The sequence below is a fragment of the Propithecus coquereli genome, unplaced genomic scaffold, assembly GCF_000956105.1.
Source record: "Propithecus coquereli isolate 6110/MARCELLA unplaced genomic scaffold, Pcoq_1.0 Scaffold1, whole genome shotgun sequence".
NCBI lineage: Eukaryota > Metazoa > Chordata > Mammalia > Primates > Indriidae > Propithecus > Propithecus coquereli.
In genome coordinates this window covers 26,741,003-26,765,401 of record NW_012133857.1, presented here as the reverse complement: position 1 = coordinate 26,765,401, position 24,399 = coordinate 26,741,003, and positions in this window count along the sequence as shown.

The window sequence follows — 24,399 nt, the reverse complement described above, 5'->3', positions numbered from 1 at the left end:
CCTAGCTCACAGCAACCTCAAACTCCTGGGCTCAAGCGATCCTTCTGTCTCAGCCTCTCGAGTAGCTGGGACTACAGGCATGTGCCACCATGCCTGGCTGATTTTTTTTCTGTATATTTTTAGTTGTCCAATTAATTTCTTTCTATTTTTAGTAGAGACGGGGTCTTGCTCTTGCTCAGGCTGGTCTCGAACTCCAGAGCTCAAACAATCCGCCCGCCTCAGCCTCCCAGAGTGCTAGGATTACAGGCATGAGACACCACACCCGGCCGATAGCATCAAATTCTTATATAGCACTTTTTATTTCCCAAGGACAGAATGAAGACTTTATATATTTTTATCTATTTTATAGACAAGGATACATGAGGGTAGGTACATTTCTCCCCACTCTACAGATGAGGAAACTGAGGCACAGAGAGGCTAAATATTGTATCCAAGATCTCATAGCTATTCAGTGTCAGAGCTTGAATCTGAACCCAAGCAATTTAACTCCAGAATTTATACACTTAACCATTTGCCTACAGTGCATCTCATCTATAAAACCTTCGTATTTTGAGAGGGTGTCTCTCTGTTAAGCTACTTGTTATACAAGTGTAGTCAACAAACATTCATTGAGCACCCATGGGCCAGACACTGGGATTACAATGATGAACAAAAGTAGGCAAGGTGGCTTCCCTCTTCTATGATAAATGGTCATGTTGATGAAGGCTAGGAAAGAATGAAACTTGGTTTCATGGTGACCTTTAACAAAGGAACCTACTCCAGACCAGGTAGGAAGAAGCAACACCTAGGCTCAGGTCAACAGGGAAGACAGGCAGGGGGAGGGAGACAATGGCAATCCACAACATGCAGCAGCATGTGCAAAGGCCATGGGGCAGGTAGGCTCGTGGCCCTTCAAGAAGCTGTAGCACAGGTGGTGAGAGGATGAGGCTGCAGAGGTTGGCCTAGGCAGACCATTGAGGTCTCTTTGGTTGTCAGGAAGTCTTATCTGACAAGCAATGGAAAGCCATTGAGGTCTCTTAAGTAGGAAAGAGGAATGAATAGCTTTGGGTTTTGGAAAGATCTCTCTGGTGTCTCAGCGGAACAGATGGAACAGTCACCAGAGAGGGTACTGGGAAAGCAGTCAGGATGTCCCTCCTGTAGTCCAGATGAAAGACGGAGGCAGCTTTCACTAGAATGGTGGCAGTGATCAGAGGCAGGATAGATCTGAGAGCTATTTGGGGGATAAAATATGGAGAAATACTATGTGCCAGGGCCTGTGTTAGGCAGTAAGTAGACAGAAATCCTGTTCTCAAAGGGTTTTATAGCAGTGGTTCCAACCAGGGGCCATTTTGCTCCCACTCTCCCCCAGGAACATTTAGCAAATGTCTGGAGACATTTTTGGTTGTCGCAATAAGAGGATGACAGGGTGGGGTGGTGTGTTCCTATTGGTATCCACTGGATAGAGGCCAGGGAAGCTGCTGAACATTGTACAGTGTACAGAATAGCCCCTTACGACAAAACACTCTCTGGCCCCAAATGTTCATGGTGCAGAAGGCAAGAAGCCCTGATTTATGCCTAGGATGGTGAGGCAGAGGAGATATCAGTACAGTTTATAATACGGTGTCATGAGGTCAAGTGCAGGGCACCATGGGAGTCCGGGGCCTTCCCCCCCCTTGTTTGGGGGAGAGGGAAACAGTGCAGGTTTCTGCTCTTAGCATGGGTTGGCCAGGGCACTGTAAACCTGCTGGAGCAGTCTTTGAGTTCTGTTTCGTGCAGATGAAGTGAAAGTAATAGTTAAGACTGTGGGTCCAAGGGTTCAAATGCATACTCTATCTCTACTAGCTACATAACCTTTGACCTCACTGTGCCTCAGTTTCTTCATCTCTATATTGGTTCTCCCTTCCTGACACTTTGGTGAGATTAAGGGAGACAATCCTTGTGAAGGCTTGAGCACACAGTATCTCGCACACGGTAATCGTGCAATAAATGCCCGTGATAAACACCTTTCTCCTCAGGTGCCTGGTTTACTCCATTTTTATTTTCTCCACATTTCCTTGAATAAACAGAGGATATCAAACTGCTTGACTGCAGCATCTCCACAAAACCCATTCCCAAACCCCCTTTGTTGGTTTAGCTTGCCAAGTGTGCCCAGCCTCTTTCCTGCCTGTAACGGGAAAAGTGAAAGAGAAGAAAATAATGCACTACTGTTCATTTTAACTGTAGTATTCAGATTTTTGTGGGAACAGCTGATGGAAAAGTTGAGATTTTGAAATGGGATGCTGAGCCTTTCCTCACAGTTGAGCAATACATGTGGTGACCCCTAATGCAATACTAGACTCATCTGTGGAACACGCTAGCCCAGTTCCAGGACTGCTGTCCAACATGTTTAATCATCTTGTAGTGATTGGCTCAGAAGTTCTTCAGAATGTGAGGCATCCTGGTCTATTAATGTGCTAAAGGCATTTGTATTCATGCAATTGTGTTTACTGAAAAACAAGGCCCATTTTTTTTTAACTCACCAAAGAACTTAATAATGCATTTAAACCATTTCAATTTGATTTCTTTATACCTAAAGGATTTTTTTGGAAAATTTTCACTGGTTCCTTCAACACCGAGCCCACTGTGAAATGCTGTTAAGATTTAGGCATAACCATTTGACCCCAAGAAAAAAGGAGTGTTTGACAAGGTTGGCAAATGATATTACTAGGAACCTGCTTCCAGTGGGAGAGGAGTCAGGTTGGGTGTGTCTTCCAAGGTGGGAAATGTATTCAGTTTTCTTTTAGCAAATCAGAGAATGGATCCATCTTACTGGCGCAGGCACTGTATTCTAGATCATGGGTTGGCAAATTGGCCCGCCCAGGGCCAAATCTGGCCCACAGCCTGTTTCTGTAAATACAGATTTTTTGGAACACAGCATGCTTAGAGATTTGTGCATTTTCTTTGGCTGCTTTGGTGGTAAAGTTGAGTGGTTGCAACAGAGACCACATGGCCTACAAAGCCCAAAATAACTTTCTTTCTGGCCTTTAACAGAAAAAGTTTGGCGATCCCTGCTCTAGAAGACTGCTTCTCAAACTTTGATGTGCCTAAGCATCACCTGCAGATTCTTGTTCAGTACGTCTGAGAATGTCATTTCTCATCAGTTCCCAGGCAATGCCAATTCTGTTGGTGCTTGGACCACACTTTGAGGAGGAAGGTTCTAGAAATTCATTGGCCTGATGGGATGTTGTTCTTATTGGAGGTAGAAATCTTGGCAGTTGAGAGTACTGGCTTCAAGTTCCATTTCTAACATTTATTACCTTGTTATCTTGGCAAGATACCTAATGTCCCCTAAGCTTTGGATTGCTGCTATGTAAAACAGAGAGGTATTTTGCTTCTCCATAAAACAAAAAGGTATTATCTATAAAGTACTCAGCACAGGGTCTGGCCTAGAGTATGGACTCAGTACTTATTAGCAACTGGTATACTGGGCCTACCCTGACACGTGTTACGTTATCACATAGGGATCAGCCACAATCCCTACTGTGGCCTTCACATCAGCCCTGGCAGGCCACCTTAAAGGCAGAGGTCTTTATGAGATTTTTGAGCCCCTGGAGGGCAATTTTTGTTTCAAGGAAAGACTATTTAGAGCTTGCTTTGGTTTTAAAAGTTAGTATTCAATTAATTAACCTAATTCTTCCCCAAGTTCAGCATTCAGATCTTACTATTCTATCATGTTTACAAATCTTCGGCCCCCGTTTGCACACTTAAATAATTAAACTCTTTATATTTTAAGATGCTTTCATAAACATAAAATATTTGGTGTCTTTTTAAGTCATCTGACTTGACTCACTCCTTCCCCAAGGAAAATTCCTTCTTTTCCCTTTTTAGTAATTCTTATAATTCTCACAAATGAAACTTATAAATATGGTGAACATTGTTGACCCAAATATCTAAAAACTGTATGTTAATTTCATAAGGTTTCAGTTTCAAATGATAAATCTGTACCAATTACTCAATTAAATGTTTTAATTTGGAATTACAAAAACAACTTGTTAATTGGATAAGCCAAATTCCCTTAAATGTTCAAATGATTAAGGTACCAAATATTTATAGATTCCATAACGTAAATAATATAAAGGTTTTTTTTTATAGGTTCGTTTCTTTTAAACATTTCTGTACCTCACTGTAAACCTTACCAAAGTTAAAAGATGCTTACTCACTAAGGAAACACTTGCCATTCTAAGGATACCTTGTCAGCTTATTGAGATTGCATGATAATTGAACATTTCAGGCAGGACACAACTGGATTCTTGTCCTTGATGCTGCTGGGATACCTTGAACCCTATTTATAGTTACTATATCATTGACTTCATAAATTAATAAAGTGAGTGGATTCAAGTTAGAGATTTCGGAAGTCTAGAACACTGCAGGCTGCTCCATGTTTCCTGCATGGTGTTTTCATTTCTTTGTCTCTTAAGGAATCTAAAGGTCTTGCCAGCTGACCTTGGAGCTTGTTGGAAAATGGCATCTTTTCAAAAACTTCCTATCTCTGAAGGCCACAAATTTTCTAGATATTAAAATGAAAATCTGTTTAATTTTGGTGAGCTTGACTGATATGTGGTCACAACTTCTAAGATCTTTCTGCCAGTAGGGTTGGCCCAGGTCCTTAAACTCTTTGGGTGTTGAAGGCTACCAAAGCAGTTAAATATTATCTATTTAGTGTGTCTGGCTAGCCTAATTATATGGGAGAAGTATTAGAGTTGGTTGAGATCGTCTAGATTGACAGTTCAGTTCTTTCATTTTTAAAGAAGAGAAAAGACAGATGTTTACAGTTCAAGTTCAAGGTCAGTCAGAGACGGCATATGCTAGATTAGGTGGTTGAGTGTTGCTTGGGAGACGAATGCTATTCACAGTCCCCCTCTTTTCATACCTAAAGTTCCCATAGACACTTATCTCAGTTGCTATGAGAGAAATGATGCAAAATAATTATTTTAATTTTTATCTATATTTTATTATTTGAATATGTGAGCAGGTCTTGGATTATATTGCCATAATTCATTTGAAAGGCATTTGTATAAAAGATAGTATTACTCCAGTCTTAGCCTTTTCATAAATGCCTGGATTGTGTACCAGGTTTAGATGTTACCACTGGAAAAAGCTTTTCTGGGATTGAATTGAACTGCAATGTTTTTTTGTTATAAAAATTGATTTCACTGTTATATAATTTTATGAGCTAAAGCTTTCCAGGAAGAAAATACTTTGATCATATCTTGCCATTATATTCACCTAAGGGGAGCCCATCTCTGCAGTCTAAAGCAAGAAATATTTTGTGTGGAATTCACACTCAGGTCATGTCTTACCTAATAGGGCTTTCTCTGTTGGGTATGGATTTATTGTGTAGTTAAGGGTAAAAGAAAGTTTTTAGCCATTTGTGTTTGGGGGTACCAGAAGTTAAACTCATCAATACTGTTATAGGTACCAAATATGATCCTACTCCCTTGAAAAAAATTAAGAAATTAAGCCAGAGGTAGAAAAAAAAAGAAATTAAGTCATTACCTTCTGTTCATGGTTATGATTAAAATTGCTGTGGTTTAGCCAATCTCTTTATCTTTTCTTGAAATATATTTATCCACAATTGATAATTTTGAGCACTGAAAATAGTTTCAAATGATATATGCAGAGTTGCAAGCCATCCCAATTTTTGGCACATGATATAAATTTTTGTAGCATACCAAGATGCTTGATTTTCTCAGGAATTCATCCACCTTGGATTTGTATTGCTTTTGAATTTCGTGCTCTCCTACCCGAGTTCTCACTTGGGCCCTGTTGTTGTTCTTGCTCTTGTTGTTATTGAAGCATTTGAGAATAAAATCAACCTTTAAAATTTTTATTAAGGTTCCAGATAATGTCATTGCTTCTCAGAACATTTGAATGGTCTAGAGTTCTGGGAGCTTTGCAAAACTATTGAAGTGCAGTTGGAAAACGAAGAGAGATGATTTAGCGTATCTTGAAAAAGAGGTCAATCTTTTCATTTTGACTTAAGTTTCAAATTCAAGTTCCCAAGTTAGCATTTGGTACTTAAAAGCACAATGGTGGTAATTAGGATTTGACTCTAGTTCTTATATCCTGGAGTAGGAACAACTTCCTGATTAGCCAGAGTCTCTTAAAAATCTATCTGATTTACTTGTTCCCGGCTCTCTTTGATGCTAAGTGTCAGGATATGATTCCAGTAAACATATCAATGTACATCCTTATATATAATAATAGTAAATCTGTATTTCTGTGAGTGAGTTCTGACTTTAGCTTTCTTAAGGGCAGTGTAGGGGAGGAAAGACGTTCTCTCTACCCTCTGATAATTCAGTCTGTGAAATAAACCAAAAACAGGCGGACTAACAGGAGAAAATGTATACACATTTATTTCAGGGACAGGGGCATTGCATGAAAGCAAATTGAATACCCCAAACCTGACGAGATTTAGAAGCTTATATACTCACTTCTTAGGGGAGAGAGGAGGGGGGATGTAGGCAACTTAGGGGAAAATAAGTGATTTCTGGGAAAGGAGAGTGAGAACAGGTGACAGCCTGAGACAAGGTCTGTCTGGATATGGCATTGACCCAGTCTCCTCTCCTGCAACTCAAGCCAATCTTCCTGGTTGACGAGGTTCCCTTGGAGGGGATTCAAGACAATTGAGTTCCTTTTGGAGGATCTGTCTTTGGGCAGCTAAGGGGAGCTCAGGAGAAGCCTCTGCCTGTATCCACTGTCACCCACTGGTTACCTCAGTTTGAAGTAACCAGCATACCAAAGAAACATATCTGGGGTGGCATTTCCTGAACTCCTTAAGTAGTAACTATTTCCTAAGTCAGTTTTATGCACTCATTTAATCTCTCTGTTCATTCCATGAGTCAATCAGTATTTGAGGGTCCTCTGTATTATACCAGGCACTGTGCTGGATCTGGGGTTGCAGGGATGGATGAGCTTGAGTCCTACTATCACGTGGTTTTATATTCTAGAAGGGTAGACCAACGTGGAACAGATAATCATGGGATCATTTAGCCACCGTTGTGAAGAGCAAATACCATGTGGTGCTTAGTGAAGTGACCTTCGCTCACAGACGATATGATTAAAAATTATTGGTAATGATTGGAGAGGAACTTCCAAGATGCACTTAGTTCAACTTAGGCTGCCCTGCAGGGTGGACTAACTTGTTTTGAGAGCAGTTTCCTATGTGTTTGTCACTTATGCCAAGGTTCAGTCTCTGGAAAGTTTTAAAAAATTGGGGTTTCAATACTGTCAGCCAACAAACAGAAATACTATGAGTTATCCTAATATTCCCCCACTGTGTGTGTGAGGAGGATGCAGTTTCTGCCTGTTTCCTACTATTAACACAAAATTGATATGTCTGTGTGTGACGTGATCATATGTATGCATTAATATCCATGTGCTCTGAGCTCCATTTTTTCCTTGGGTTTAAACATTTATTTTGTCTATGATTTTTTAAAAAATTCACTCTTTCACGTCACTGACTCTATGAAGATGTTAAGTTTCGGTCTAACACTTCTGCAGTGATAGATTCAAACCCTAGAAAGGGTCATAAGTATGGCCCTAGCAAAGAAAAGTCATGAGGGACAAGATGCACAGTGACAGTCACAAATGGAAGAGACTTACCTGATTTCCTTTTTCCCGAGCCCTAATTCTGGTCCTGGTCCTACCGCTGTACTAGTAGATCTTTCTCATCATAGGAAATGACAGACACATCAGGCATCAGAAGCACCAGAAAATAAGTAGTTTCTGGTATACTTTTCATCAACTGATACCAAAAATTTATCAGTCCATTTCCCTCTGTCTCCTACTATGAGGATGACAGGGATGTCGCATGAGGGCTTTCAGCAATTGTAGAAGCCTGGGCCACGAGGCAGAACATTTCTATCTCATCCAAATGACGAGACATCATTCACATGTAAAAATAGCCAAGTGCCAGCGTGCAGATTAATATTCCACGATGAAAGGATGTGCAGTCTGTCTGCTTGCGCCCACTCGCACATTTGCCGACAAACACATTCTCTCCAGGTGGAGTCCCTCCCTCCCCCACTTCTGGCCAAGACTCCCATTTGGGAAGCATTTCCAGATACATTCAGGTGCTGACATCTTAAAGGATGAGAGTAGCTCTTAGGATCTCAGGCAGTTGAGAGTTTCCTAGGCTGCACCCCGGACTGGCATTTGATGCCGGCGGCCATGTAATCTCACCGTCCATGCACGTCCTTCCATAAATGCCCTGTTATCTCCCTAATGGGGTACCCTGAAATGCCACCTTGGAGCAGTTCAGGTATTTGCCAAGCCAGATAAATTTGGCAACAGAGACCTGTGCTGTTGGTCTTTTTTTTTTTTTTTTAGCATAAATTAATGGTGCCAATTCCTACCAGGTGAGCAGGCTACTCATGGAAGAATGTTGGGTGGTTTGGTGGGTTGTTAACACTTTCAAGCTGCTAGGAGTGGAGCTGCAATACCAGAGGAGGAGGAGGAGGCATGCAGAGTGAAGTCAGTGAAGATACAAGTTCCTGTGAAAGTGGAGGCAACTGTAGAAACCAAAAGTCACAGGCCTCCACCTGCCTTCTGCTACCTGCCGCCTTGAGGAAATTTAGGGCCCAGTTCGTCTGATCTTAAATTTCTCAAAAGAAGCTGGAAATCTCGCTTTTTACATAAAATCTCCTATTTTTTTTTTTTTCTTTCTGAGACAGGGTCTTGTTCTGTTACCTAGGCTAGAGTGCAGTGGCATCATGATAGCTCACTGCACCCTCAAACTTCTTGACTCAGGGATCCTTTTGCCTCAGCCTCCTGGTAACTAGGACTACAGGCGCATGCCACCATGCCTGGCTAAATTTTTTATTTTTTGTAGAGACGTGGTCTCGCTATGTTGCCCAGGCTGGTCTCGAACGCCGCACCTCAAGTGATCCTCCCACCTTGACAAGTGTTAGAATTACAGGTGTGAGCCACTATGCCTGGCCAACATCTCCTAATTTTTAAAAGTGGGCAACTAATGGAGACTTTTTGGAACACTACATGAGCCAACACATCTGTTGGCTAGAGGTCTGTTTTGTGCTAGGGCCTGGCTGCTCTAGTGTGGCCCTCAGACCGACAGCCTCAGCGTGACCTGGGAGCTGGATGGAAATGCAACACGCCAGGTCCCACCCCAGACCTACTGAATCAGAGTCTGCATTTTAACAAGATCCCAAGGAGTTCCTGTGCACATTAAGTTTTGAGAATTATGTGCTGGAAACCTTATGCAGGTAATCACAATCACTTACTCAAGGCAGGAAGAAGTTTTTGATTCACTGGCTGAAAATATTTTAAATGGAATTCCATTTTAAAATCCAAAGAGAACCTCATCCTTGAAGGCTTAGTTTGGATGTAACTTCTCTGGGGAGACCTCCTCCCTAAAACCATGCCAGGTGTTCTCCCTGCATGACTCCACACCACCGTGTTCATACTCCTACTTGCCCTTTGACTTGAGGACCCTATGAAGGCAAAGGCCATGTCTTATCCCCTTTGTATTTCCAGCACTGTCACAGTGCCTGGCACAGGGTTCAATGAATGAATGAATTCCTCAAAATCTCATGATTGCAATTGTTAAATACTACATGTTAGCTGGGCGTGATGGCTCACGCCTGTAATCCTAGCACTCTGGGGGGCGAGGCGGGAGGATCGCTCAAGGTCAGGAGTTCAAGACCAGCCTGAGCAAGAGTGAGACCCCGTCTCTACTAAAAATAGAAAGAAATTAGCTGGACAGCTAAAAACATATAGAAAAAATCAGCCGGGCATGGTGGCGCATGCCTGTAGTCCCAGCTACTCGGGAGGCTGAGGCAGGAGGATTGCTTGAGCCCAGGAGTTTGAGGTTGCTGTGAGCTAGCCTGATGCCACAGCACTCTAGCCCAGGCAGCAGAGCAAGACTCTGTCTCAAGAAAAAAGAAAAAAAAAAAAACAAATATAAACACTACGTGTTAACTTATTTACTATTTGAGGGTCTAATGAGGCTTGTCAAAAGGAAGAAAAATCAAATTGCTATACAATCTTTTTATTTTTTTTTTATTCCTTTGGGGTGTATCTTATGTCCCATCATATGTCCCCCTCACTCTTACACTCCCGAGACCCATCCCGTGACCTGGCATATAGTAGATGCTCAGTAAGGATTTGTCGAATGAATGAACTACTTAGTAGCAAAAGCAAAGAGCTCAAAGGTGGTTCCTGTGTTAAGTTAATGTTTATCTTGTTGTCATTCTTAACTGCCTATCCAAATTAGAGATTCACAGCTTAATTATGGACTTAGAGAAAAATTATTTCACACACTCTAACATGGTGCTCACCAGCACTACCCTGAATTTTAATGAAGCTCTAGTGCCCTTAAAGATGTAGCGTGTATTCCATTATGGAAATATTGGGGTGCATCACCTTTGTTTATCTTACCCAAATAGAATGTTTGGGAGCATCTCTCTTTCTCAGTCTGGACAGGGTGCTCTTATGAAATCTGAACTGAATCATAACTTCCCCCAGCTGATCACATTCTTTATCCACACATTCTCTAAAATAGAACATGTTTAAGAGGAAGGAAAATAGAGCAAAGCAGATATAAAGATGATGTTGTCTATGTTAGTGCTCACTTTTTATATATCTCACACAAAGGCCGTTTGGCAGTGGGGCAAAAACCTTTTGATCCAAATAAAAATACTTTAAGTTGGGTTTTTTAAAACAAAAGTTATGAGTGGACATTTTGGGTTTTTATGGAATGCTATGATTCTGTCATTTAATAGAAGTTGATGTCTCATGGTTCTTATCTACATGCAACATACGATGACACTCTTGCCTTCTAAGAGAATTTATTTCATTCTGCTACACTCTTTTATCCTGGAGTGGGATGACCTCTCATTTTTATATTCGTGCATGTGCCGGGTTTCTTGTTGCTATTTGTTTGTGATTTTAATGACTTGTTTTAGACTTCCTGGGCTGCCTCCTAGCATGGCCATTCTGAGAATGTGATTTCAGTTTTGAAAGGTATGGTAATGCCTTTCAGATAAGAATTCTATTTTAGACCAAAAAGAAAAGAAAACTAGCAGATTCTTGTATGTGAGGTAGAAGCTAACCTTTCTGTTGATTATGTAAAGTGAAAGAATAATTGTCACTTTTGAGAATTAAAGTACAGTTAACATCGAGGCTTGATTATAATGAACTGAGGCTTTTATAAAATTTCTTTGAATGACAAGGCTGTTAAAATATGCTCTTGAGTTTATAGTCAACTGGGTTTTTTTTTCTTATTTTCAATTTTAAAGAATAGTAACTTGGTAGGCCTTTAATAACTGTTTGCATAATTAAAGGAGAAGTATAAAAAGGTACACATTAAATTATTAATAGTTTGTTACATTAGCAAGGTGGTGTTGGAAGGTAAGAGAGGGAGGGGTAGACTCTATACACTTTATACTTTAAATTTAAAAAGCTTATATTGCTTTTGTCATTTAATTGACTGAAATAAAATGTATGAAGAATTGAGAAAGTGCATGACCTAAAAATTTTAAATTAATAAAGTCTGATTGAACCTTATTATTCACTTTATATGTTTGAAAAGATACATGTATGAGTCAGAATTTTTTAATGGAATTTAGTGTGTGTATGGGAGGGGACAATTTTGATCTATTGTATTCCTGTGAGATTTCCTGAGGGTACAATAGGATTTTGTGATCTAGATCATTGACATAATTGTTGATGTTAAGCGGTGCTTTTTATAACTATCACATAAAATAAATATTTCTATAGGAGAAAAATGAATAAAGTTAAGAGTCAGTGTTGCGTAGATTAGGAGCAAATACTCTGGGGCCAGACTGACTGGGGTCAAATTCTGGCTCCATCACATTCTAGTTGGGTGACCTTAGGCAAAGTTACCAGATCTGTGTGCTTTAATTCCTTCATCTGTGAAATAAATAATAGTACTGACCCCAAAGGGTTGTTGTAGGGAGATGAGTTAATTTATTTAAAGCCCTTTGAAGAATGCCTGCCACAAAATAAATACTGTTATCAGTCAGCTTACGCTGCATTAATAAAGCACCCCAAAATTTAGTAGCTTAAAACTGCAGTCCCCAACCCCCAGGCTGTGGACCACCACCTGTCCTGGCCACCTGGGTTCCACCTCCCTTCTCCCCAGCCCCGTCTGTAGAAAACTTGTCTTCCATGAAACCTGTGCCTGGTGCCAAAAAAGCTTGGGGACCGCTGGCTTAAAACAGCAAAGATTTATTATTCCTTGTGATTTGGGTTGGCTGGGGAGTCCTTCTGGTCTGTGCTGCCTTAGCTGGGGCTGTTCCATCCTGGACGACCTCACTTACACATTTAATGTGATGGCAGGTGGAACAATAGCATTGGGGCCTGTTCACATGTGTGTGGTCACAGGGTTCTCAACAGCATCAAGAGGGCAAAGCTCAAATGCACAATCGCTTTTCAAGCCTCTGTCACGTTTGCTAATATTCTATTGGTCAAAGCAAGTCGCGTTGGTAAGCAAGTCAGCATGGGAGGGGATCACTCAAGGTCACAGGTACAGGTAGGGGATTTATTCAGACCATTTTTGCAGACAATCTACTTCAAACACTATATAAATATTAACTGCTATTATTAGTATTACTATTATTATTATCATCTCTTCAAACATAAAGCTACTGAAATTAACTGCTCTTGAGTATGTCTTTAGTCATTAGCATTTGCTGTTTCCAAATATTGTGGGAGCCTCAAAAATTAATACTTGCAACAAGAGAATTTTTAAGAGGAGCTTATTCTGCAGGACTGAAATTATTATTTTTGTTACAAACTGTAGCTGTCCCTACTGGTCTCCCCGGGAGCATTTTGCAGGTTATAAAATACAGCGATTACTATGGTAATCTTATTGCAAGTATAAAATGGCTTTGACCTACTTGTTAAAATGCAGTGTGTATTAAAATAAAGACTGCGAGCTTAAAGCTAAATGAACTCAGAATAAAAACAGAATAGCAAGTCCAAAGTGCTAGAGAGATCTTCAAAGGAAAGAGAGAGAATGCATTTTCCTTCATTCTCTCCATTTTCCCCTCAGTGTGATGACCTCTGAAAGATGACACTAGTCTCAGAGAGCATTTCTGCTGCTGGCCTGACTCACAGGCAGAAATTTTTAAAAATGATAACAGCTAAATAATAAGAGCCATTTGCAGAGCCACTGACTTTGTACCGGGCCGTGTGCTGGATCTTCCATTCCACTCTTCCAGTTCCTCATCATGACATGCCCCCGAAGCAGGACTTAATATGCTCCCTTTATAAATGAGGAAACCGAGGCACAGAGAGAATAAATGACTTGCCCAGAACATGGCATTTCTTTCCTTCAAAGGCTCAGGTCATGAAGGACACATGAATCAGGGTTCTGAGACCAAAGAAAAAATTGGCCACAATTACGTGAGTTGATATGGTTTCTAGATGACTCCATTCTTGGGATATTTTCATTGCTTTTGTTAAATGACTTATTAATTTATTTAACTAATATTTATTGTATGCCTATTGTGTGCCAGACAGCATGCTAATTGCTGTGTTAGTCCACAGAAGACACGGACCCTGAAAAGGTTCCCTGGGGTCAAGGAAGTCTTCCAAGATGTCCAAGATGGGACATAGAGGAGAAGAAGGCATTACTCAAGAAAAAGGCCAAATCCATGTTTCAGGTGGCAGTAGCAGTAATAACAACAAGAGCCCAGAGGACCTGCAAACAAGTCAGTTAAGCTAGAGTGTGGAGACCAGGGACTGGGGAACAGCTGTGATAGAGAAAGTTGCCATTAGAAGCAAGAGTCAGATCTTGAAGGGCTTTGTTAGTTGGGTTTCTTTATCTGAGAGCACTAGGGAGCCACTGAAGAGTTTTGAGCAGGGAATGACATAATCAGATGGATTGTTTACAGTATCACCACAGCTACAGTAGCTACACTGCACTACACTACGACCCCAGTGCAATGGGATTGGCATGGGGGTGGAGGGAGGAGAGGCCAGGACTCTGGCAGGGAGTCCGTGTTGCAAGACTGGAGCAGCTGTACAGGAGAGAGACGACAGCACCTGGCCCAGGCATGGCCACAGGAATAGGGAAGTGAAGAGTGTTGAGGGGTAGATTGAAGCTGTTTGAATGTGGAAGGGGTCAGAGGAGTTAGGGATGACATCTGGTGTCTGACTTGGGGGTCTGGGTAGATGGTTCTCCTGAGCAGGGAACTTAGAGGGAAGAGGATGGTGTATCAGTTGTGGACAGGTCGACTTTGTGCCTGTGAAACTTCCAGGCAGACAAACCCAGAAAGTCATTAGGACGCATGAGCCTGAACCTTAGAAGTGATTTCTGGGCTGGAAGTGAAAGTTGAGGTCAGCAGTGCTCTCCCCCTCATCTATGTCTCCCCATTCCTCTTTACTTAGCCCTTGCTACTTGTTTGCTTATCGTCTTGCTGCACCGTGATAGAATATGAGTTGCATGCAGGCAAGGGATGTGTCTGTTTTGTTCACAGCCACATCCTAGCACCTAGAACAGTTCCTGGGACTAACAAATCAGTCAGTGGACAGGATATGATAGACGCCCCCGAGAGAAGGAACCAAAATGGGCTTGTCCTTGGAGAGTGGGGGCTCGGGAGGAGAAGGGGCCTCAGGTCAGGGAGCAGAAGGACTCCACTTTTACAAGGAAGGATAGAGACAGAGGAGCCATCAGAGAAAACTGGGAGGATGCCTCTTCTCTTTGCTCCGAAAGCATCTTCAGAGCAACCTGGGAGGCTGAAGGACAAAACACTTAGAACTTTCAAGGACCCAGAACAGAGTGGCTCTTGGGGGACCTGATGATTTCTAAAAACAGAGGGAAGGATAGAATTAAGTCCGTGTTCTTCAGTTTCTTTGTTCTTTTCTTTGCTCTTTTTCTTTTCTTTTACCTACATTTTAAAAAATTTCCAGCCAAATGCTTTAGAGTGCAGGGGAAGAGGGATGATCGTCGTCATGTTTAACGCAGCAGAAGGCAAGCTGAGTTTATCTTGTAGGCTGGTTGGGATCAATTGCTAAGGGCGTCCTTTGTAGGAGAGTTGTGTTGAGAAAGATTCTGAGGCTGGTTCCAGGCTAGCTGGAAAGAGTGCTGTGATCATTAGCTGTGGAAGCTGGACCTGGGTGCTGTCATAGCTCACAGGCACCTGCCACCCTCCTCAAGAAAATCAGTTACTATGCATGATAATTTCCAGAAATACTTATATTCCGTCTCTCGCAGTATACATTTACCAAATGTGAATTCTGCCTTCCCAAGTCTCTGGTTTTCTGCTTGGTAACTGGTGGCCTTCTGTTTGGTCTCATTGGCATAATTCACTAGGGAGTTAAATCAGGCCAGACTACAGGTTGACTTTTTACAGCCTGATAATTTTTATGCCACCCAGGAAAGCTGTGACTCCATAGCTTTCAATTTTGTTCAGGCTTTCAGTGTTGTCCGTAATTATTCTTTAACATAGATGATTTTGAGACATAACCCCAAGCATTGCCATTGTCAGTCATATTAATTGACCTGCTGATGATTACACAAATAAGAGGAAAGTGTACATTAGCTGGTAAATTCAGGTCCTAGGAGCACTAATTCTAGAATTCATCCTAGAAATCTGAAGGTGAATACTTCATACTATAAATGGAATTTTTTAAAGTGTTCAATTATGAATTTTCAATTCCATGGCAAAGAGCAATTGGGTCAGGAGGGATAAGCGATGCCCTCAGATTTAACTCATTTTAGTTAATAGTTACTACACATTCCTCTACTTCTACTGATCATTTTTCCAGAGAAAGGCAAGTTCTTGAAATTCTATCGTTGCCCTTCCAGAGGAGGGCAGAGTATTCAATGGACAATGCTGATGGAAGGCTTCCTTTTGGAAAGCTTCCAAACTGGGTCTCCTAACCTGAAGACTGAACTCCATGCTCAGTAACTGGAGACCTCAAACTTTACATCCAGACGGGAAGAGCAGCAGGAGAATCTAAAATGCAAGGAGCATTGAGATTTTTGACTGGCAGCTTATAGTAATTGATCTATCACTTGACCCTGAGAAGGAGCAATCTCACCTAAGTGACTATTGATATATTAATGGCTCTTTCAAGCCAGCGTGTTTCTCCGAGTCCTTCAATCTGAATGTGAATTTTGGCAGTAGCAAGCAATACCTCTTCTCCCCTTACCCAGAGATGGGAAGTGGGGAATCTATAGCTGTCAATGAATGAAGTTTGACTAAGTGTCTACAATGGGCTTAGCATAGTTACAAGAATTGTAAAAAATTCAATAGATCCTTGAAGACATGACCTTTATCTTCCCAGTGCTGATTTTTGCAAGGGACATATGGTGGGGGTGGTGGAGGAGAGGAACAGACCAAAAAATCAAAGAAAAATTCCGCCAAAACAAAAAAAAAACCCCATGCAACTTTCAGGAAATATTCGATGGTAGACAGGATAGCAGCTGATCAACATGAGATGTCACAAAAGGGAGAGTGGGTGGGGGCAGCAGGACAGGGTGTGGGGGTGGAGGGGGCATGGAGAGAGGGAGGACTGGGTGAAATTTTAAATGTCCTGGCTTGCCCTCTGCTCACAGTGGGGAGAGGCTTCATGGAGAAGGAAGGATTTAATCTGGGCCTTGGAGGATTGCGGAATTTAGGTGGTATTAGTTTTCTGTTGCTGCATGACAAATTATCACAAATTTAGCAGCTTAGAACAACACCACGTTTTTATCACATAGTTCTGTGGTCAGAAGTTCAGGCATGGCTTGGCTGGCTTCTCTGCTCAGGTTCTCAAAAAGCTGAAATCAAGGCGTTGGCCATCTGCGTTCTCCTTTGGTCCTCTTCCAAGGTCATTCAGGTTGTTGGCAGAATTCAGTTCCTTGTTGAGATGGGACTGAGGTCCCTATTTCCTTGCTGGCTATCGAATAGGGACTGCCCTGAGCTCTTAAAGGCCACTCTTACATTCTTGCTACATGACCTTTCCCATCTTTAAAACCAGTAATGGGGACTCTCCCTCACATCAACTGCCCCTCACGCTTTGAATCTCTGTCTCCAGGAAGATTCCAGTGTCTCTTAAAGGTTTTCAGCATTAGATCAGGCTCACTGTGAATAGTCCCTTTATCTAAGGTCACCTGACTGGGGACCTCAATTACAGCTGCAAAATCCCTTCACAATATCACCTAGATTAGTGTTTGATTGACAAATTGGAAGAAGGTGTGCATACCCCAGGGGCTGCGAATCTTGGGGGCCATTTCAGAATTCTGTCTACCACATGGTTAGAGGGCATTTGATGTCAAAGCTGGTAACAAAATTAATTATCAAAATAATAACTCCTAACATGGACTGCACACACAGCCTGGATTTGGGCGGAGGCTTTTCCAAAGGAAATGAGCTTCAGAGTAACCAGATGGTGCTTTAGAATTTCAGGAGCCTTACTGGCTGGCTTATTTCATGATCTAGGGCCAAACTACCTTACTATGCTTCTTTCAGCCACAAAACCTCTTTCTTCTCAGCCTTTTCTCCTTTTACACCCACATATAAGCTTTGCACATTGCAATTCATCCAGGTTTTCATTGGGACAATTCTGCTGCTCAGGGACATTTAGCAATGTCTAGAGATCTTTTTGGTTGTCATAACTAGACAAGTGCTACTGGTATCTACTGCGTAGAGGCCAGGGGTGCTGCTAAACATCCTGCAGCTATAGGACAGCTGCCACAGCAAAGAATCATCCAGCCCCAAATGTCAATAGTGCCAAGGTTGATTAGCTCCATGAAATGCCTCTTTCCTGCCGCTCCTGGCTCTCTGTCTGGCCTGCATGGTTTTGTCCACACCGCTACATCTTCCAGGCTGTACTTCTGCCCTCGTCATAGGTCCTCATAGTCCCTACTTCAAAGGGTTGTTGCAAGGATTCAGTAAGAGAGTTCATGCAAAGACAGAGGGAGAAGAAGATATTCATTTGCAGTGCTTCCTTGTTTTCCAAATACCTGATCAGTGAACTTCCCAAGGAAACCCGTGGCTGCAAGTCAGCATGGCTGAATGTGACCTCCAAAGTCATATGCCTGAAAACACAGAGCGAAAGACTGTGCCCAGCACCACTAAGAAAAGAGGTGTCAAGATTTAGGTTCAGAAAATGAAAATGCTAATACCCAGATCTCCTATCTATACAATTATCTCTTCTAGAAATGCCCTTAAGAGCTTGGGAGGCATCAGTGTTCCCTGTACCTGGAAAGTTTGCTTTTTAAATTTAGGAGTGGTCAATCTGAAATAATATAACTATTTCCACTTCCCCCCTCCCTCCCCCAAATGTAGCCAAGAGATTCTACTCAATCTTTGGATATCATTATCAATTTTTAAAACCTACTTGATGATATAATAGAGAAATAATAATATACTAGTTTGGTTTTAAGAAAACTTTAAAAATAAAATTTCTTGGCCCTGTCCCAAACATAATGAATTTGAATTTCCAGGGGCGAGGCCCAGGAATCTACAGAATTGACAAATTCCTGGGTGGTTCTTATGTAGACAGTCATAGTCTGACATTTAGAAGCTGGTAGACGGGATGATACATGGCATTAGGAAGCAGATTGAGAATACCAAATATCTGCACAAGGAAGGATAATAGGCTGAATGGAAAAATTTAAAAAATGAACAGAACTGCCGTTGGAGCCAGACACCCAACTACCCGGGTTTAGAATAAAGTAGATGGAGTCTAGTAAGAGCTGTGTGGAAGAAAAAGGAAAACAAAAAATAAATAAACAAAAAATGCCCTAATCTTAAACAGATTTTGGTTAACAGTTTAGTGTTTATCAAATTAATATGATCTTAGAATCATAGTGTCGAGAATGAAGAGAGCATAAACCCACTCCACACTGCCCTGCTAAAATCATGCTTAAAGGTTTTTTTTTTTTATTAATAGGATCCTTTTCAAACATAATCAAAAGTTGAAAGAACGGTACACTGCATCCCTGTATAACAGATTTAACAATTACCAAAATTTGGCCATATTTGCTTCATCTATCCCATTTTCCTTTTGCTTGACTTCCCTCCCTCTCTCTTCATAGGTATTTTAAAGCAAATCTCAGACGTCCTGTTATTTATTTATTTATTTATTTATTTTGAGGCAGAGTCTCACTCTGTTGCTCGGGCTAGAGTGCCATGGCGTCAGGCTAGCTCACAGCAACCTCAAACTCCTGGGCTCCAGTGATCCTCCTGCCTCAGCCTCCCGAGTAGCTGGGACTACAGGCATGCGCCACCATGCCCAGCTAATTTTTTTCTATATTTTTAGTCGTCCAGCTAATTTCTTTCTATTTTTAGTAGAGACGGGGTCTAACTCTTGCTCAGGCTGGTCTTGAACTCCTGACCTTGAGTGATCCTCCTGCCTCAGCCTCCCAGAGTGCTAGGATTACAGGCGTGAGTTACCACGCCCAGCCTCTTTTAGCCTTACATATCTAAACATGTTTCTCTGGAAAGCATGGATGTTTTCTTATTGTACATAACCACCTCTCACCGAACAATATTGACAATAATTCCTTGTTCTTATTTAATTGGGTGCCACATTTTGAGTGGCCAGGGCAGTAGAAAGGTTTGAAAGCATGTCCCATGAGCAGCAGTTAATGGAACTGGGTTGACAGGAAGCAAGGCTGGGGTCTGGAAGGCTGTCAGATGGAAGAGGTGCTGGACCTGTCCTCTGTGCTCTGCACTGGCCGCATGCTGGCTGCGGTGATGAACTCTGCCTCAACTGCAGGGTGCAGCATGAGCGCACTGCAGAGAGGTTTCACTCATTCACTGTACAGATATTTATCAAGTGCCTGCTCTGTTAGGTGCTCAGGATGCTGCGAAGAACATGACAGACACAATCCCCTCCCCCGTGTTGATTTCAATCTCTAGCACTGTTTTCCAAAGTGAGAGATGGGTTTGGGGTCGATTCATTAACTACCATTGAGTTGCACATCGTTACAAAAATTCTCTTTTCCATCTTCTAACCCTTGCAAGGACATCAGGAAGGATGTCTCATTTGGGAGCTACAGTTGCCACGTCACTAAAACTTCATCGTCTCCCTTTTTAATGATGCAAGAGTAACTTCAGGTTCACAGGCCCCACTATTTTTCAAGAAATTTTTTAAATGTCTTTATAAAAACAAGTAAGATAACAAGAACATATTTAATACAGGGATAATTAAAACCAAAGGGATAAAAGGGATGGTTATACATTTTGGGTTTTCGTCTGTTTATTTTTCACTTTTATATTTGCATACAGTAAAATTCATTCTTAGGTTTATAGTTTCATGAGTTTTTGCAAATGTGTACAATCATGTAACCACCCACACAATCGAGATCCAATTCAGTTCCACCACCTTGCCCAAATTTTCTCATGCCTCCTAACCCCACCTCCCATCCCCAACCCGTGGCAACTATAGGTCTGTTTTCTGTTCCTATAATTTTGCCATATGTCATATAATGGAATCATACAGTATGTAGCCTTTGTAGTCTGTCTTTTTTCATTTGACATAATACATTTGAAATTCATCCATCTTGTTGCATCTATTTCCTTTTAATTGCTGAGTAGCATTTCATTGTGTGGATGTATCCAAATTTGTTTATTCATTATAAATAATACTATAGAAGGTATATTCAGTATGACTGATCATGAGCATGGTACTTAGTAAAAGCAGATTTAACAGACATCCTGAAGGTGATTTGCCAATGACTGAGTTTTGGGGGGAAAAAACCCAGTCAAACCAGTGTGTGCAACACAGAGTTGTTTGCAGTAGGTCATCTTTTAATTTCTTACCCATACGTTCAACAGTGCATTTGATTGAACTGTAAATGTTTCCTGTCATCTTAAGTCAGAATATACCTTTCAGGGTCTTCAGGTAAACTCGATGGTCTCCAGAGAGTCCCTTTCATGTTCTCTTATTCATTTGTTTTTATTCATTCCCTCCCTCCTTGCCTCCATCCTTCTCCTCCTCCTTCTCCTCTTCCTTCTTATTCTTATCCTCGTTCTCTCTCGCTCTTGTGTTTTCTCTCTCTCCCCTCCCCTCCCCCTTAATATTGCAGTGGAGTTTATGTAACTGAATTAATTAGACCTATTTCTCAAGGAGTTGGTTTTCCATAAAACTCACTTTGCAGTTGGCATGACAGAAGAGCTGGCATATTAATCAAATGCTACAATTTGTTCTTTGTATCTGAATCAGGTTGGGGTTGGACTTACTGCTTATCTGTTGTCCATTTGTACCATTCTGTCCCTTGCAGCGAACGAGCCTGGGTTCTTTGCGATTGGGCTGGGTGATGGTTGTGAGTGTTGAGAGATTGGGCGAGGAACTGCTTACCGGGGACAGACCCTATCTCCTTAGTTAGTGTTACAGAGTCCCCAGGATATAAAGTGTCTGTATGAAAATAAATAAGGGCTTTTCTTTTCCTTTGTTTGGCTGATTTAGTAGAATAAAATGATAAAAATCTTTGTCCTGTCTTAAATAACATGTTAATTGCTGCTCTATGTATTCATTCATTTTGTGTTTCTGAAATATATGCAGTTTATAGACATTTCTGTCCCCCAATGCATTTTAAATTCTCCAGCATCCTCAAATTATGTATATTTAAAATAATCTCACGCGTGTGGAGGGGGGATGCACTTTGTAACTAATGGGGAAATCAAAGTTGTTAGCTTTCTCCATTTAGTCAGCTTGCTGCAGAATACAAAGGCTGCTGAAGCATTTGAGTTCATATCTTAAAAGCTCATCAGAAATATTCCAAGCTATAGATTTTTTTCTCTCTCAGCAACATTTCAGATATGGAGGTTCTCCTCGGTTGCCCCTGCTAGAGTTGCTGAATTTAAAATGCCACAGGAAGAAAGAAAGATCTGTTCTGTTTTCTCATCTGTGGAATGAGGGGGTTGGACGAGATGGGAGATGTCAAATTTATAGTGCTAGTACTGTCACTCCTTCTCCTTCCACATGACAGACATCACTAATCAATCCCAACGTGCTTTCCTGCCGTCGCAGCCTCAGACTGCTTGTCAAGTCAGCACTCAAGAAGGCTACTACTGATCAATCAATATTAGCCCCAGAGATGAAATCTATTTCCGTTCTGAAATAAGTGGTATTTATTCTCTAGCGTATACTTGAGATGGTTTGCAAAAATTAGATGGCCATTGGATTGTCAGAGGGCATAGGCAGTTTCAAGGGAAGAGGATCTCACATTGCTACAGTTTATGCTCCTTGAAGGCAGGCATCATGTTTTATTCATGGTTTCCAAGTTTACCTAGTCTATATGGTAAACGCTTTCTCATAGTAGATGCTATATAAATGTTTGCTAAATGATGCATGAAGAATTAGTGAAAGACCTTGGCCAGTTCTTTCCTCTCTAAGACTTTGCAGTTTGGTGCTTCTTCCAAAGGGCAGGCACAACCCTTGCCATTACTGAATTTCATTCACTTTAATTCAGGCCATTCCTCCAGATTGGCTAGATCACGTGTTCTCATCCGCAGAGCATTGGCACAGCACAGTAACTTGGCATCGTTGGGTGGACTTTACCAGTTTCCTCTCCATCCATCATCCGTCATTCACAACCCTATTGAGCAGTACTGAGGAGAGTCCATTTAATCGTTCCCTTGTTGACTCCAAATTCTTTTATCTAGGGTTTCTAATTCTCAGATGTGTGGTTGAGAATCTGAAGGTTTAATAGGAATTCTGTCCACGTTCAGGATTTAACAATGGAGATAATCACTTATTTGACACTATACATATATATCCCTCATTAGCTATTTTTGGGGAAGTAGATTTTAAATTCCTTTTTGGAAAGGACCAGATCTGATAACTATATTTTGATGATAATAAGCCTTTTATAGGATATATATTCTATACACATTTCATATTTCTCTGGGTAGTTTCATGGAAATAGGCCGAAGCCTCTGTCTTTAACTTTTAGAAGAAAATCATCTTTGAAAACAGAAGGGATTTTTTTTTTCTATCCAGGCACTGGATTTTATCTAATAATAACATTAGATACCCACTTAGTAAAAATCAATTATAGGCTAGGCATTCTGCTAAATGCTTAGTATATATTATCTTAAACCTCAAAACAATCCTAAGACTAGTGATATGAATTTAGTTTTACAGATGAGATAAATGAAGCTTTGGAGAAGTTTCACAGCTTGGCCACAGTCACAAGATAATGAGTGGCACTACTAGAATTTAAAGGCAGGCCTAACTCTAAAGTCTTTTCCCCTAAAGACACCAGCAGCCTCAGTACAAATGTTACTTCCTCTGAGAAGCCTTCCCTGGGCTACCCCGCCCCTCCTCATAAGGCTGGTTGATCTTTTCTTCCTCTGTGTTTCCCTAGCGGTTTATATTCCCTTATTGTGACACTCTCCATTCTGTGATGGACTGTTGACCTCTGCCTCTGCCATCAGAGTAAGATTCTTAAGGGCAGGGGGTCTGGTTTTGTTTTGTTTTGTTTTATTTTCTGCTTTTTGCTGCTTTTGTAGGATGGCTGAATGAATACATCTTTCCTGGGAGATCTCTGTCTCTTTGCCCTGGGCACCATATAAAATGTACAGCTGAGTCTTCAAGAACCTAGTATTGTTCTGGGCAATGTGGTCCAGCTGCACATGACTGAAGTCACCTTTCTTCTGGACTGCTGAATGCCTTCCGCTTACTCACCTCTCTTATTGCATTATTAAACTGCTTCATTTTTCTCCACTTCAATTTTTTATTAACAGTTATTTTATGAATAATTAATACATGGAAATATTCTTATGTTTATTTATTCTGCTTGAGATGCCTTGTGCTTCTTAAAGGTGAGGATTCATGATTTCTATAAATTCCAGAATATTCTCGGCCATTATATCTTCAGTTATTGCCTCTCCCTGATTTCTCTGGTCTCTCCCTATGGAAGTCTTATTAAACGTATGTTGGGCCTTCTCCTTCTTTTCTCTACATGTCTCAACCTCTCTCATAGTTTTCAACTCTTTATCCTTTTGTGCTTCATTTGTGTGATGTCCTGAGATCTGTCTTCCTCTCTTCAGGAGTATCCAGTCTCCTATTTAACCTATTCACTGAGTTTTCAATTTTAGTGGATCTAGGGGGAGGAATAGTCATCATGTCTTATTATATTTTAGAGTTTCAATTATAGCTTCAATATTTTCAATCATTTTAACCTTTCTCATTTTAAGTTCTTTTTCAGAGTATTGTTTTCTGACCTCAAATTCTTGAGCCTCTGATCCTCTTATGTGTTGACTTATGTCCTGGATGTTGTGTCATTTACTGTTGCGAGCTCATGCTTTGCAGGGTGTTGGTAGCTGGGTTGCGAAAGTGATTCTTTCTCCGGGGAAATCTTCATTTGTTTCTGTAAGGCATTCCTGGTATGAAAAAGACCAATTTTTATATTAATTTTTCAGTCAGAGCTTCTGGATTATGGCTTTTGTTATT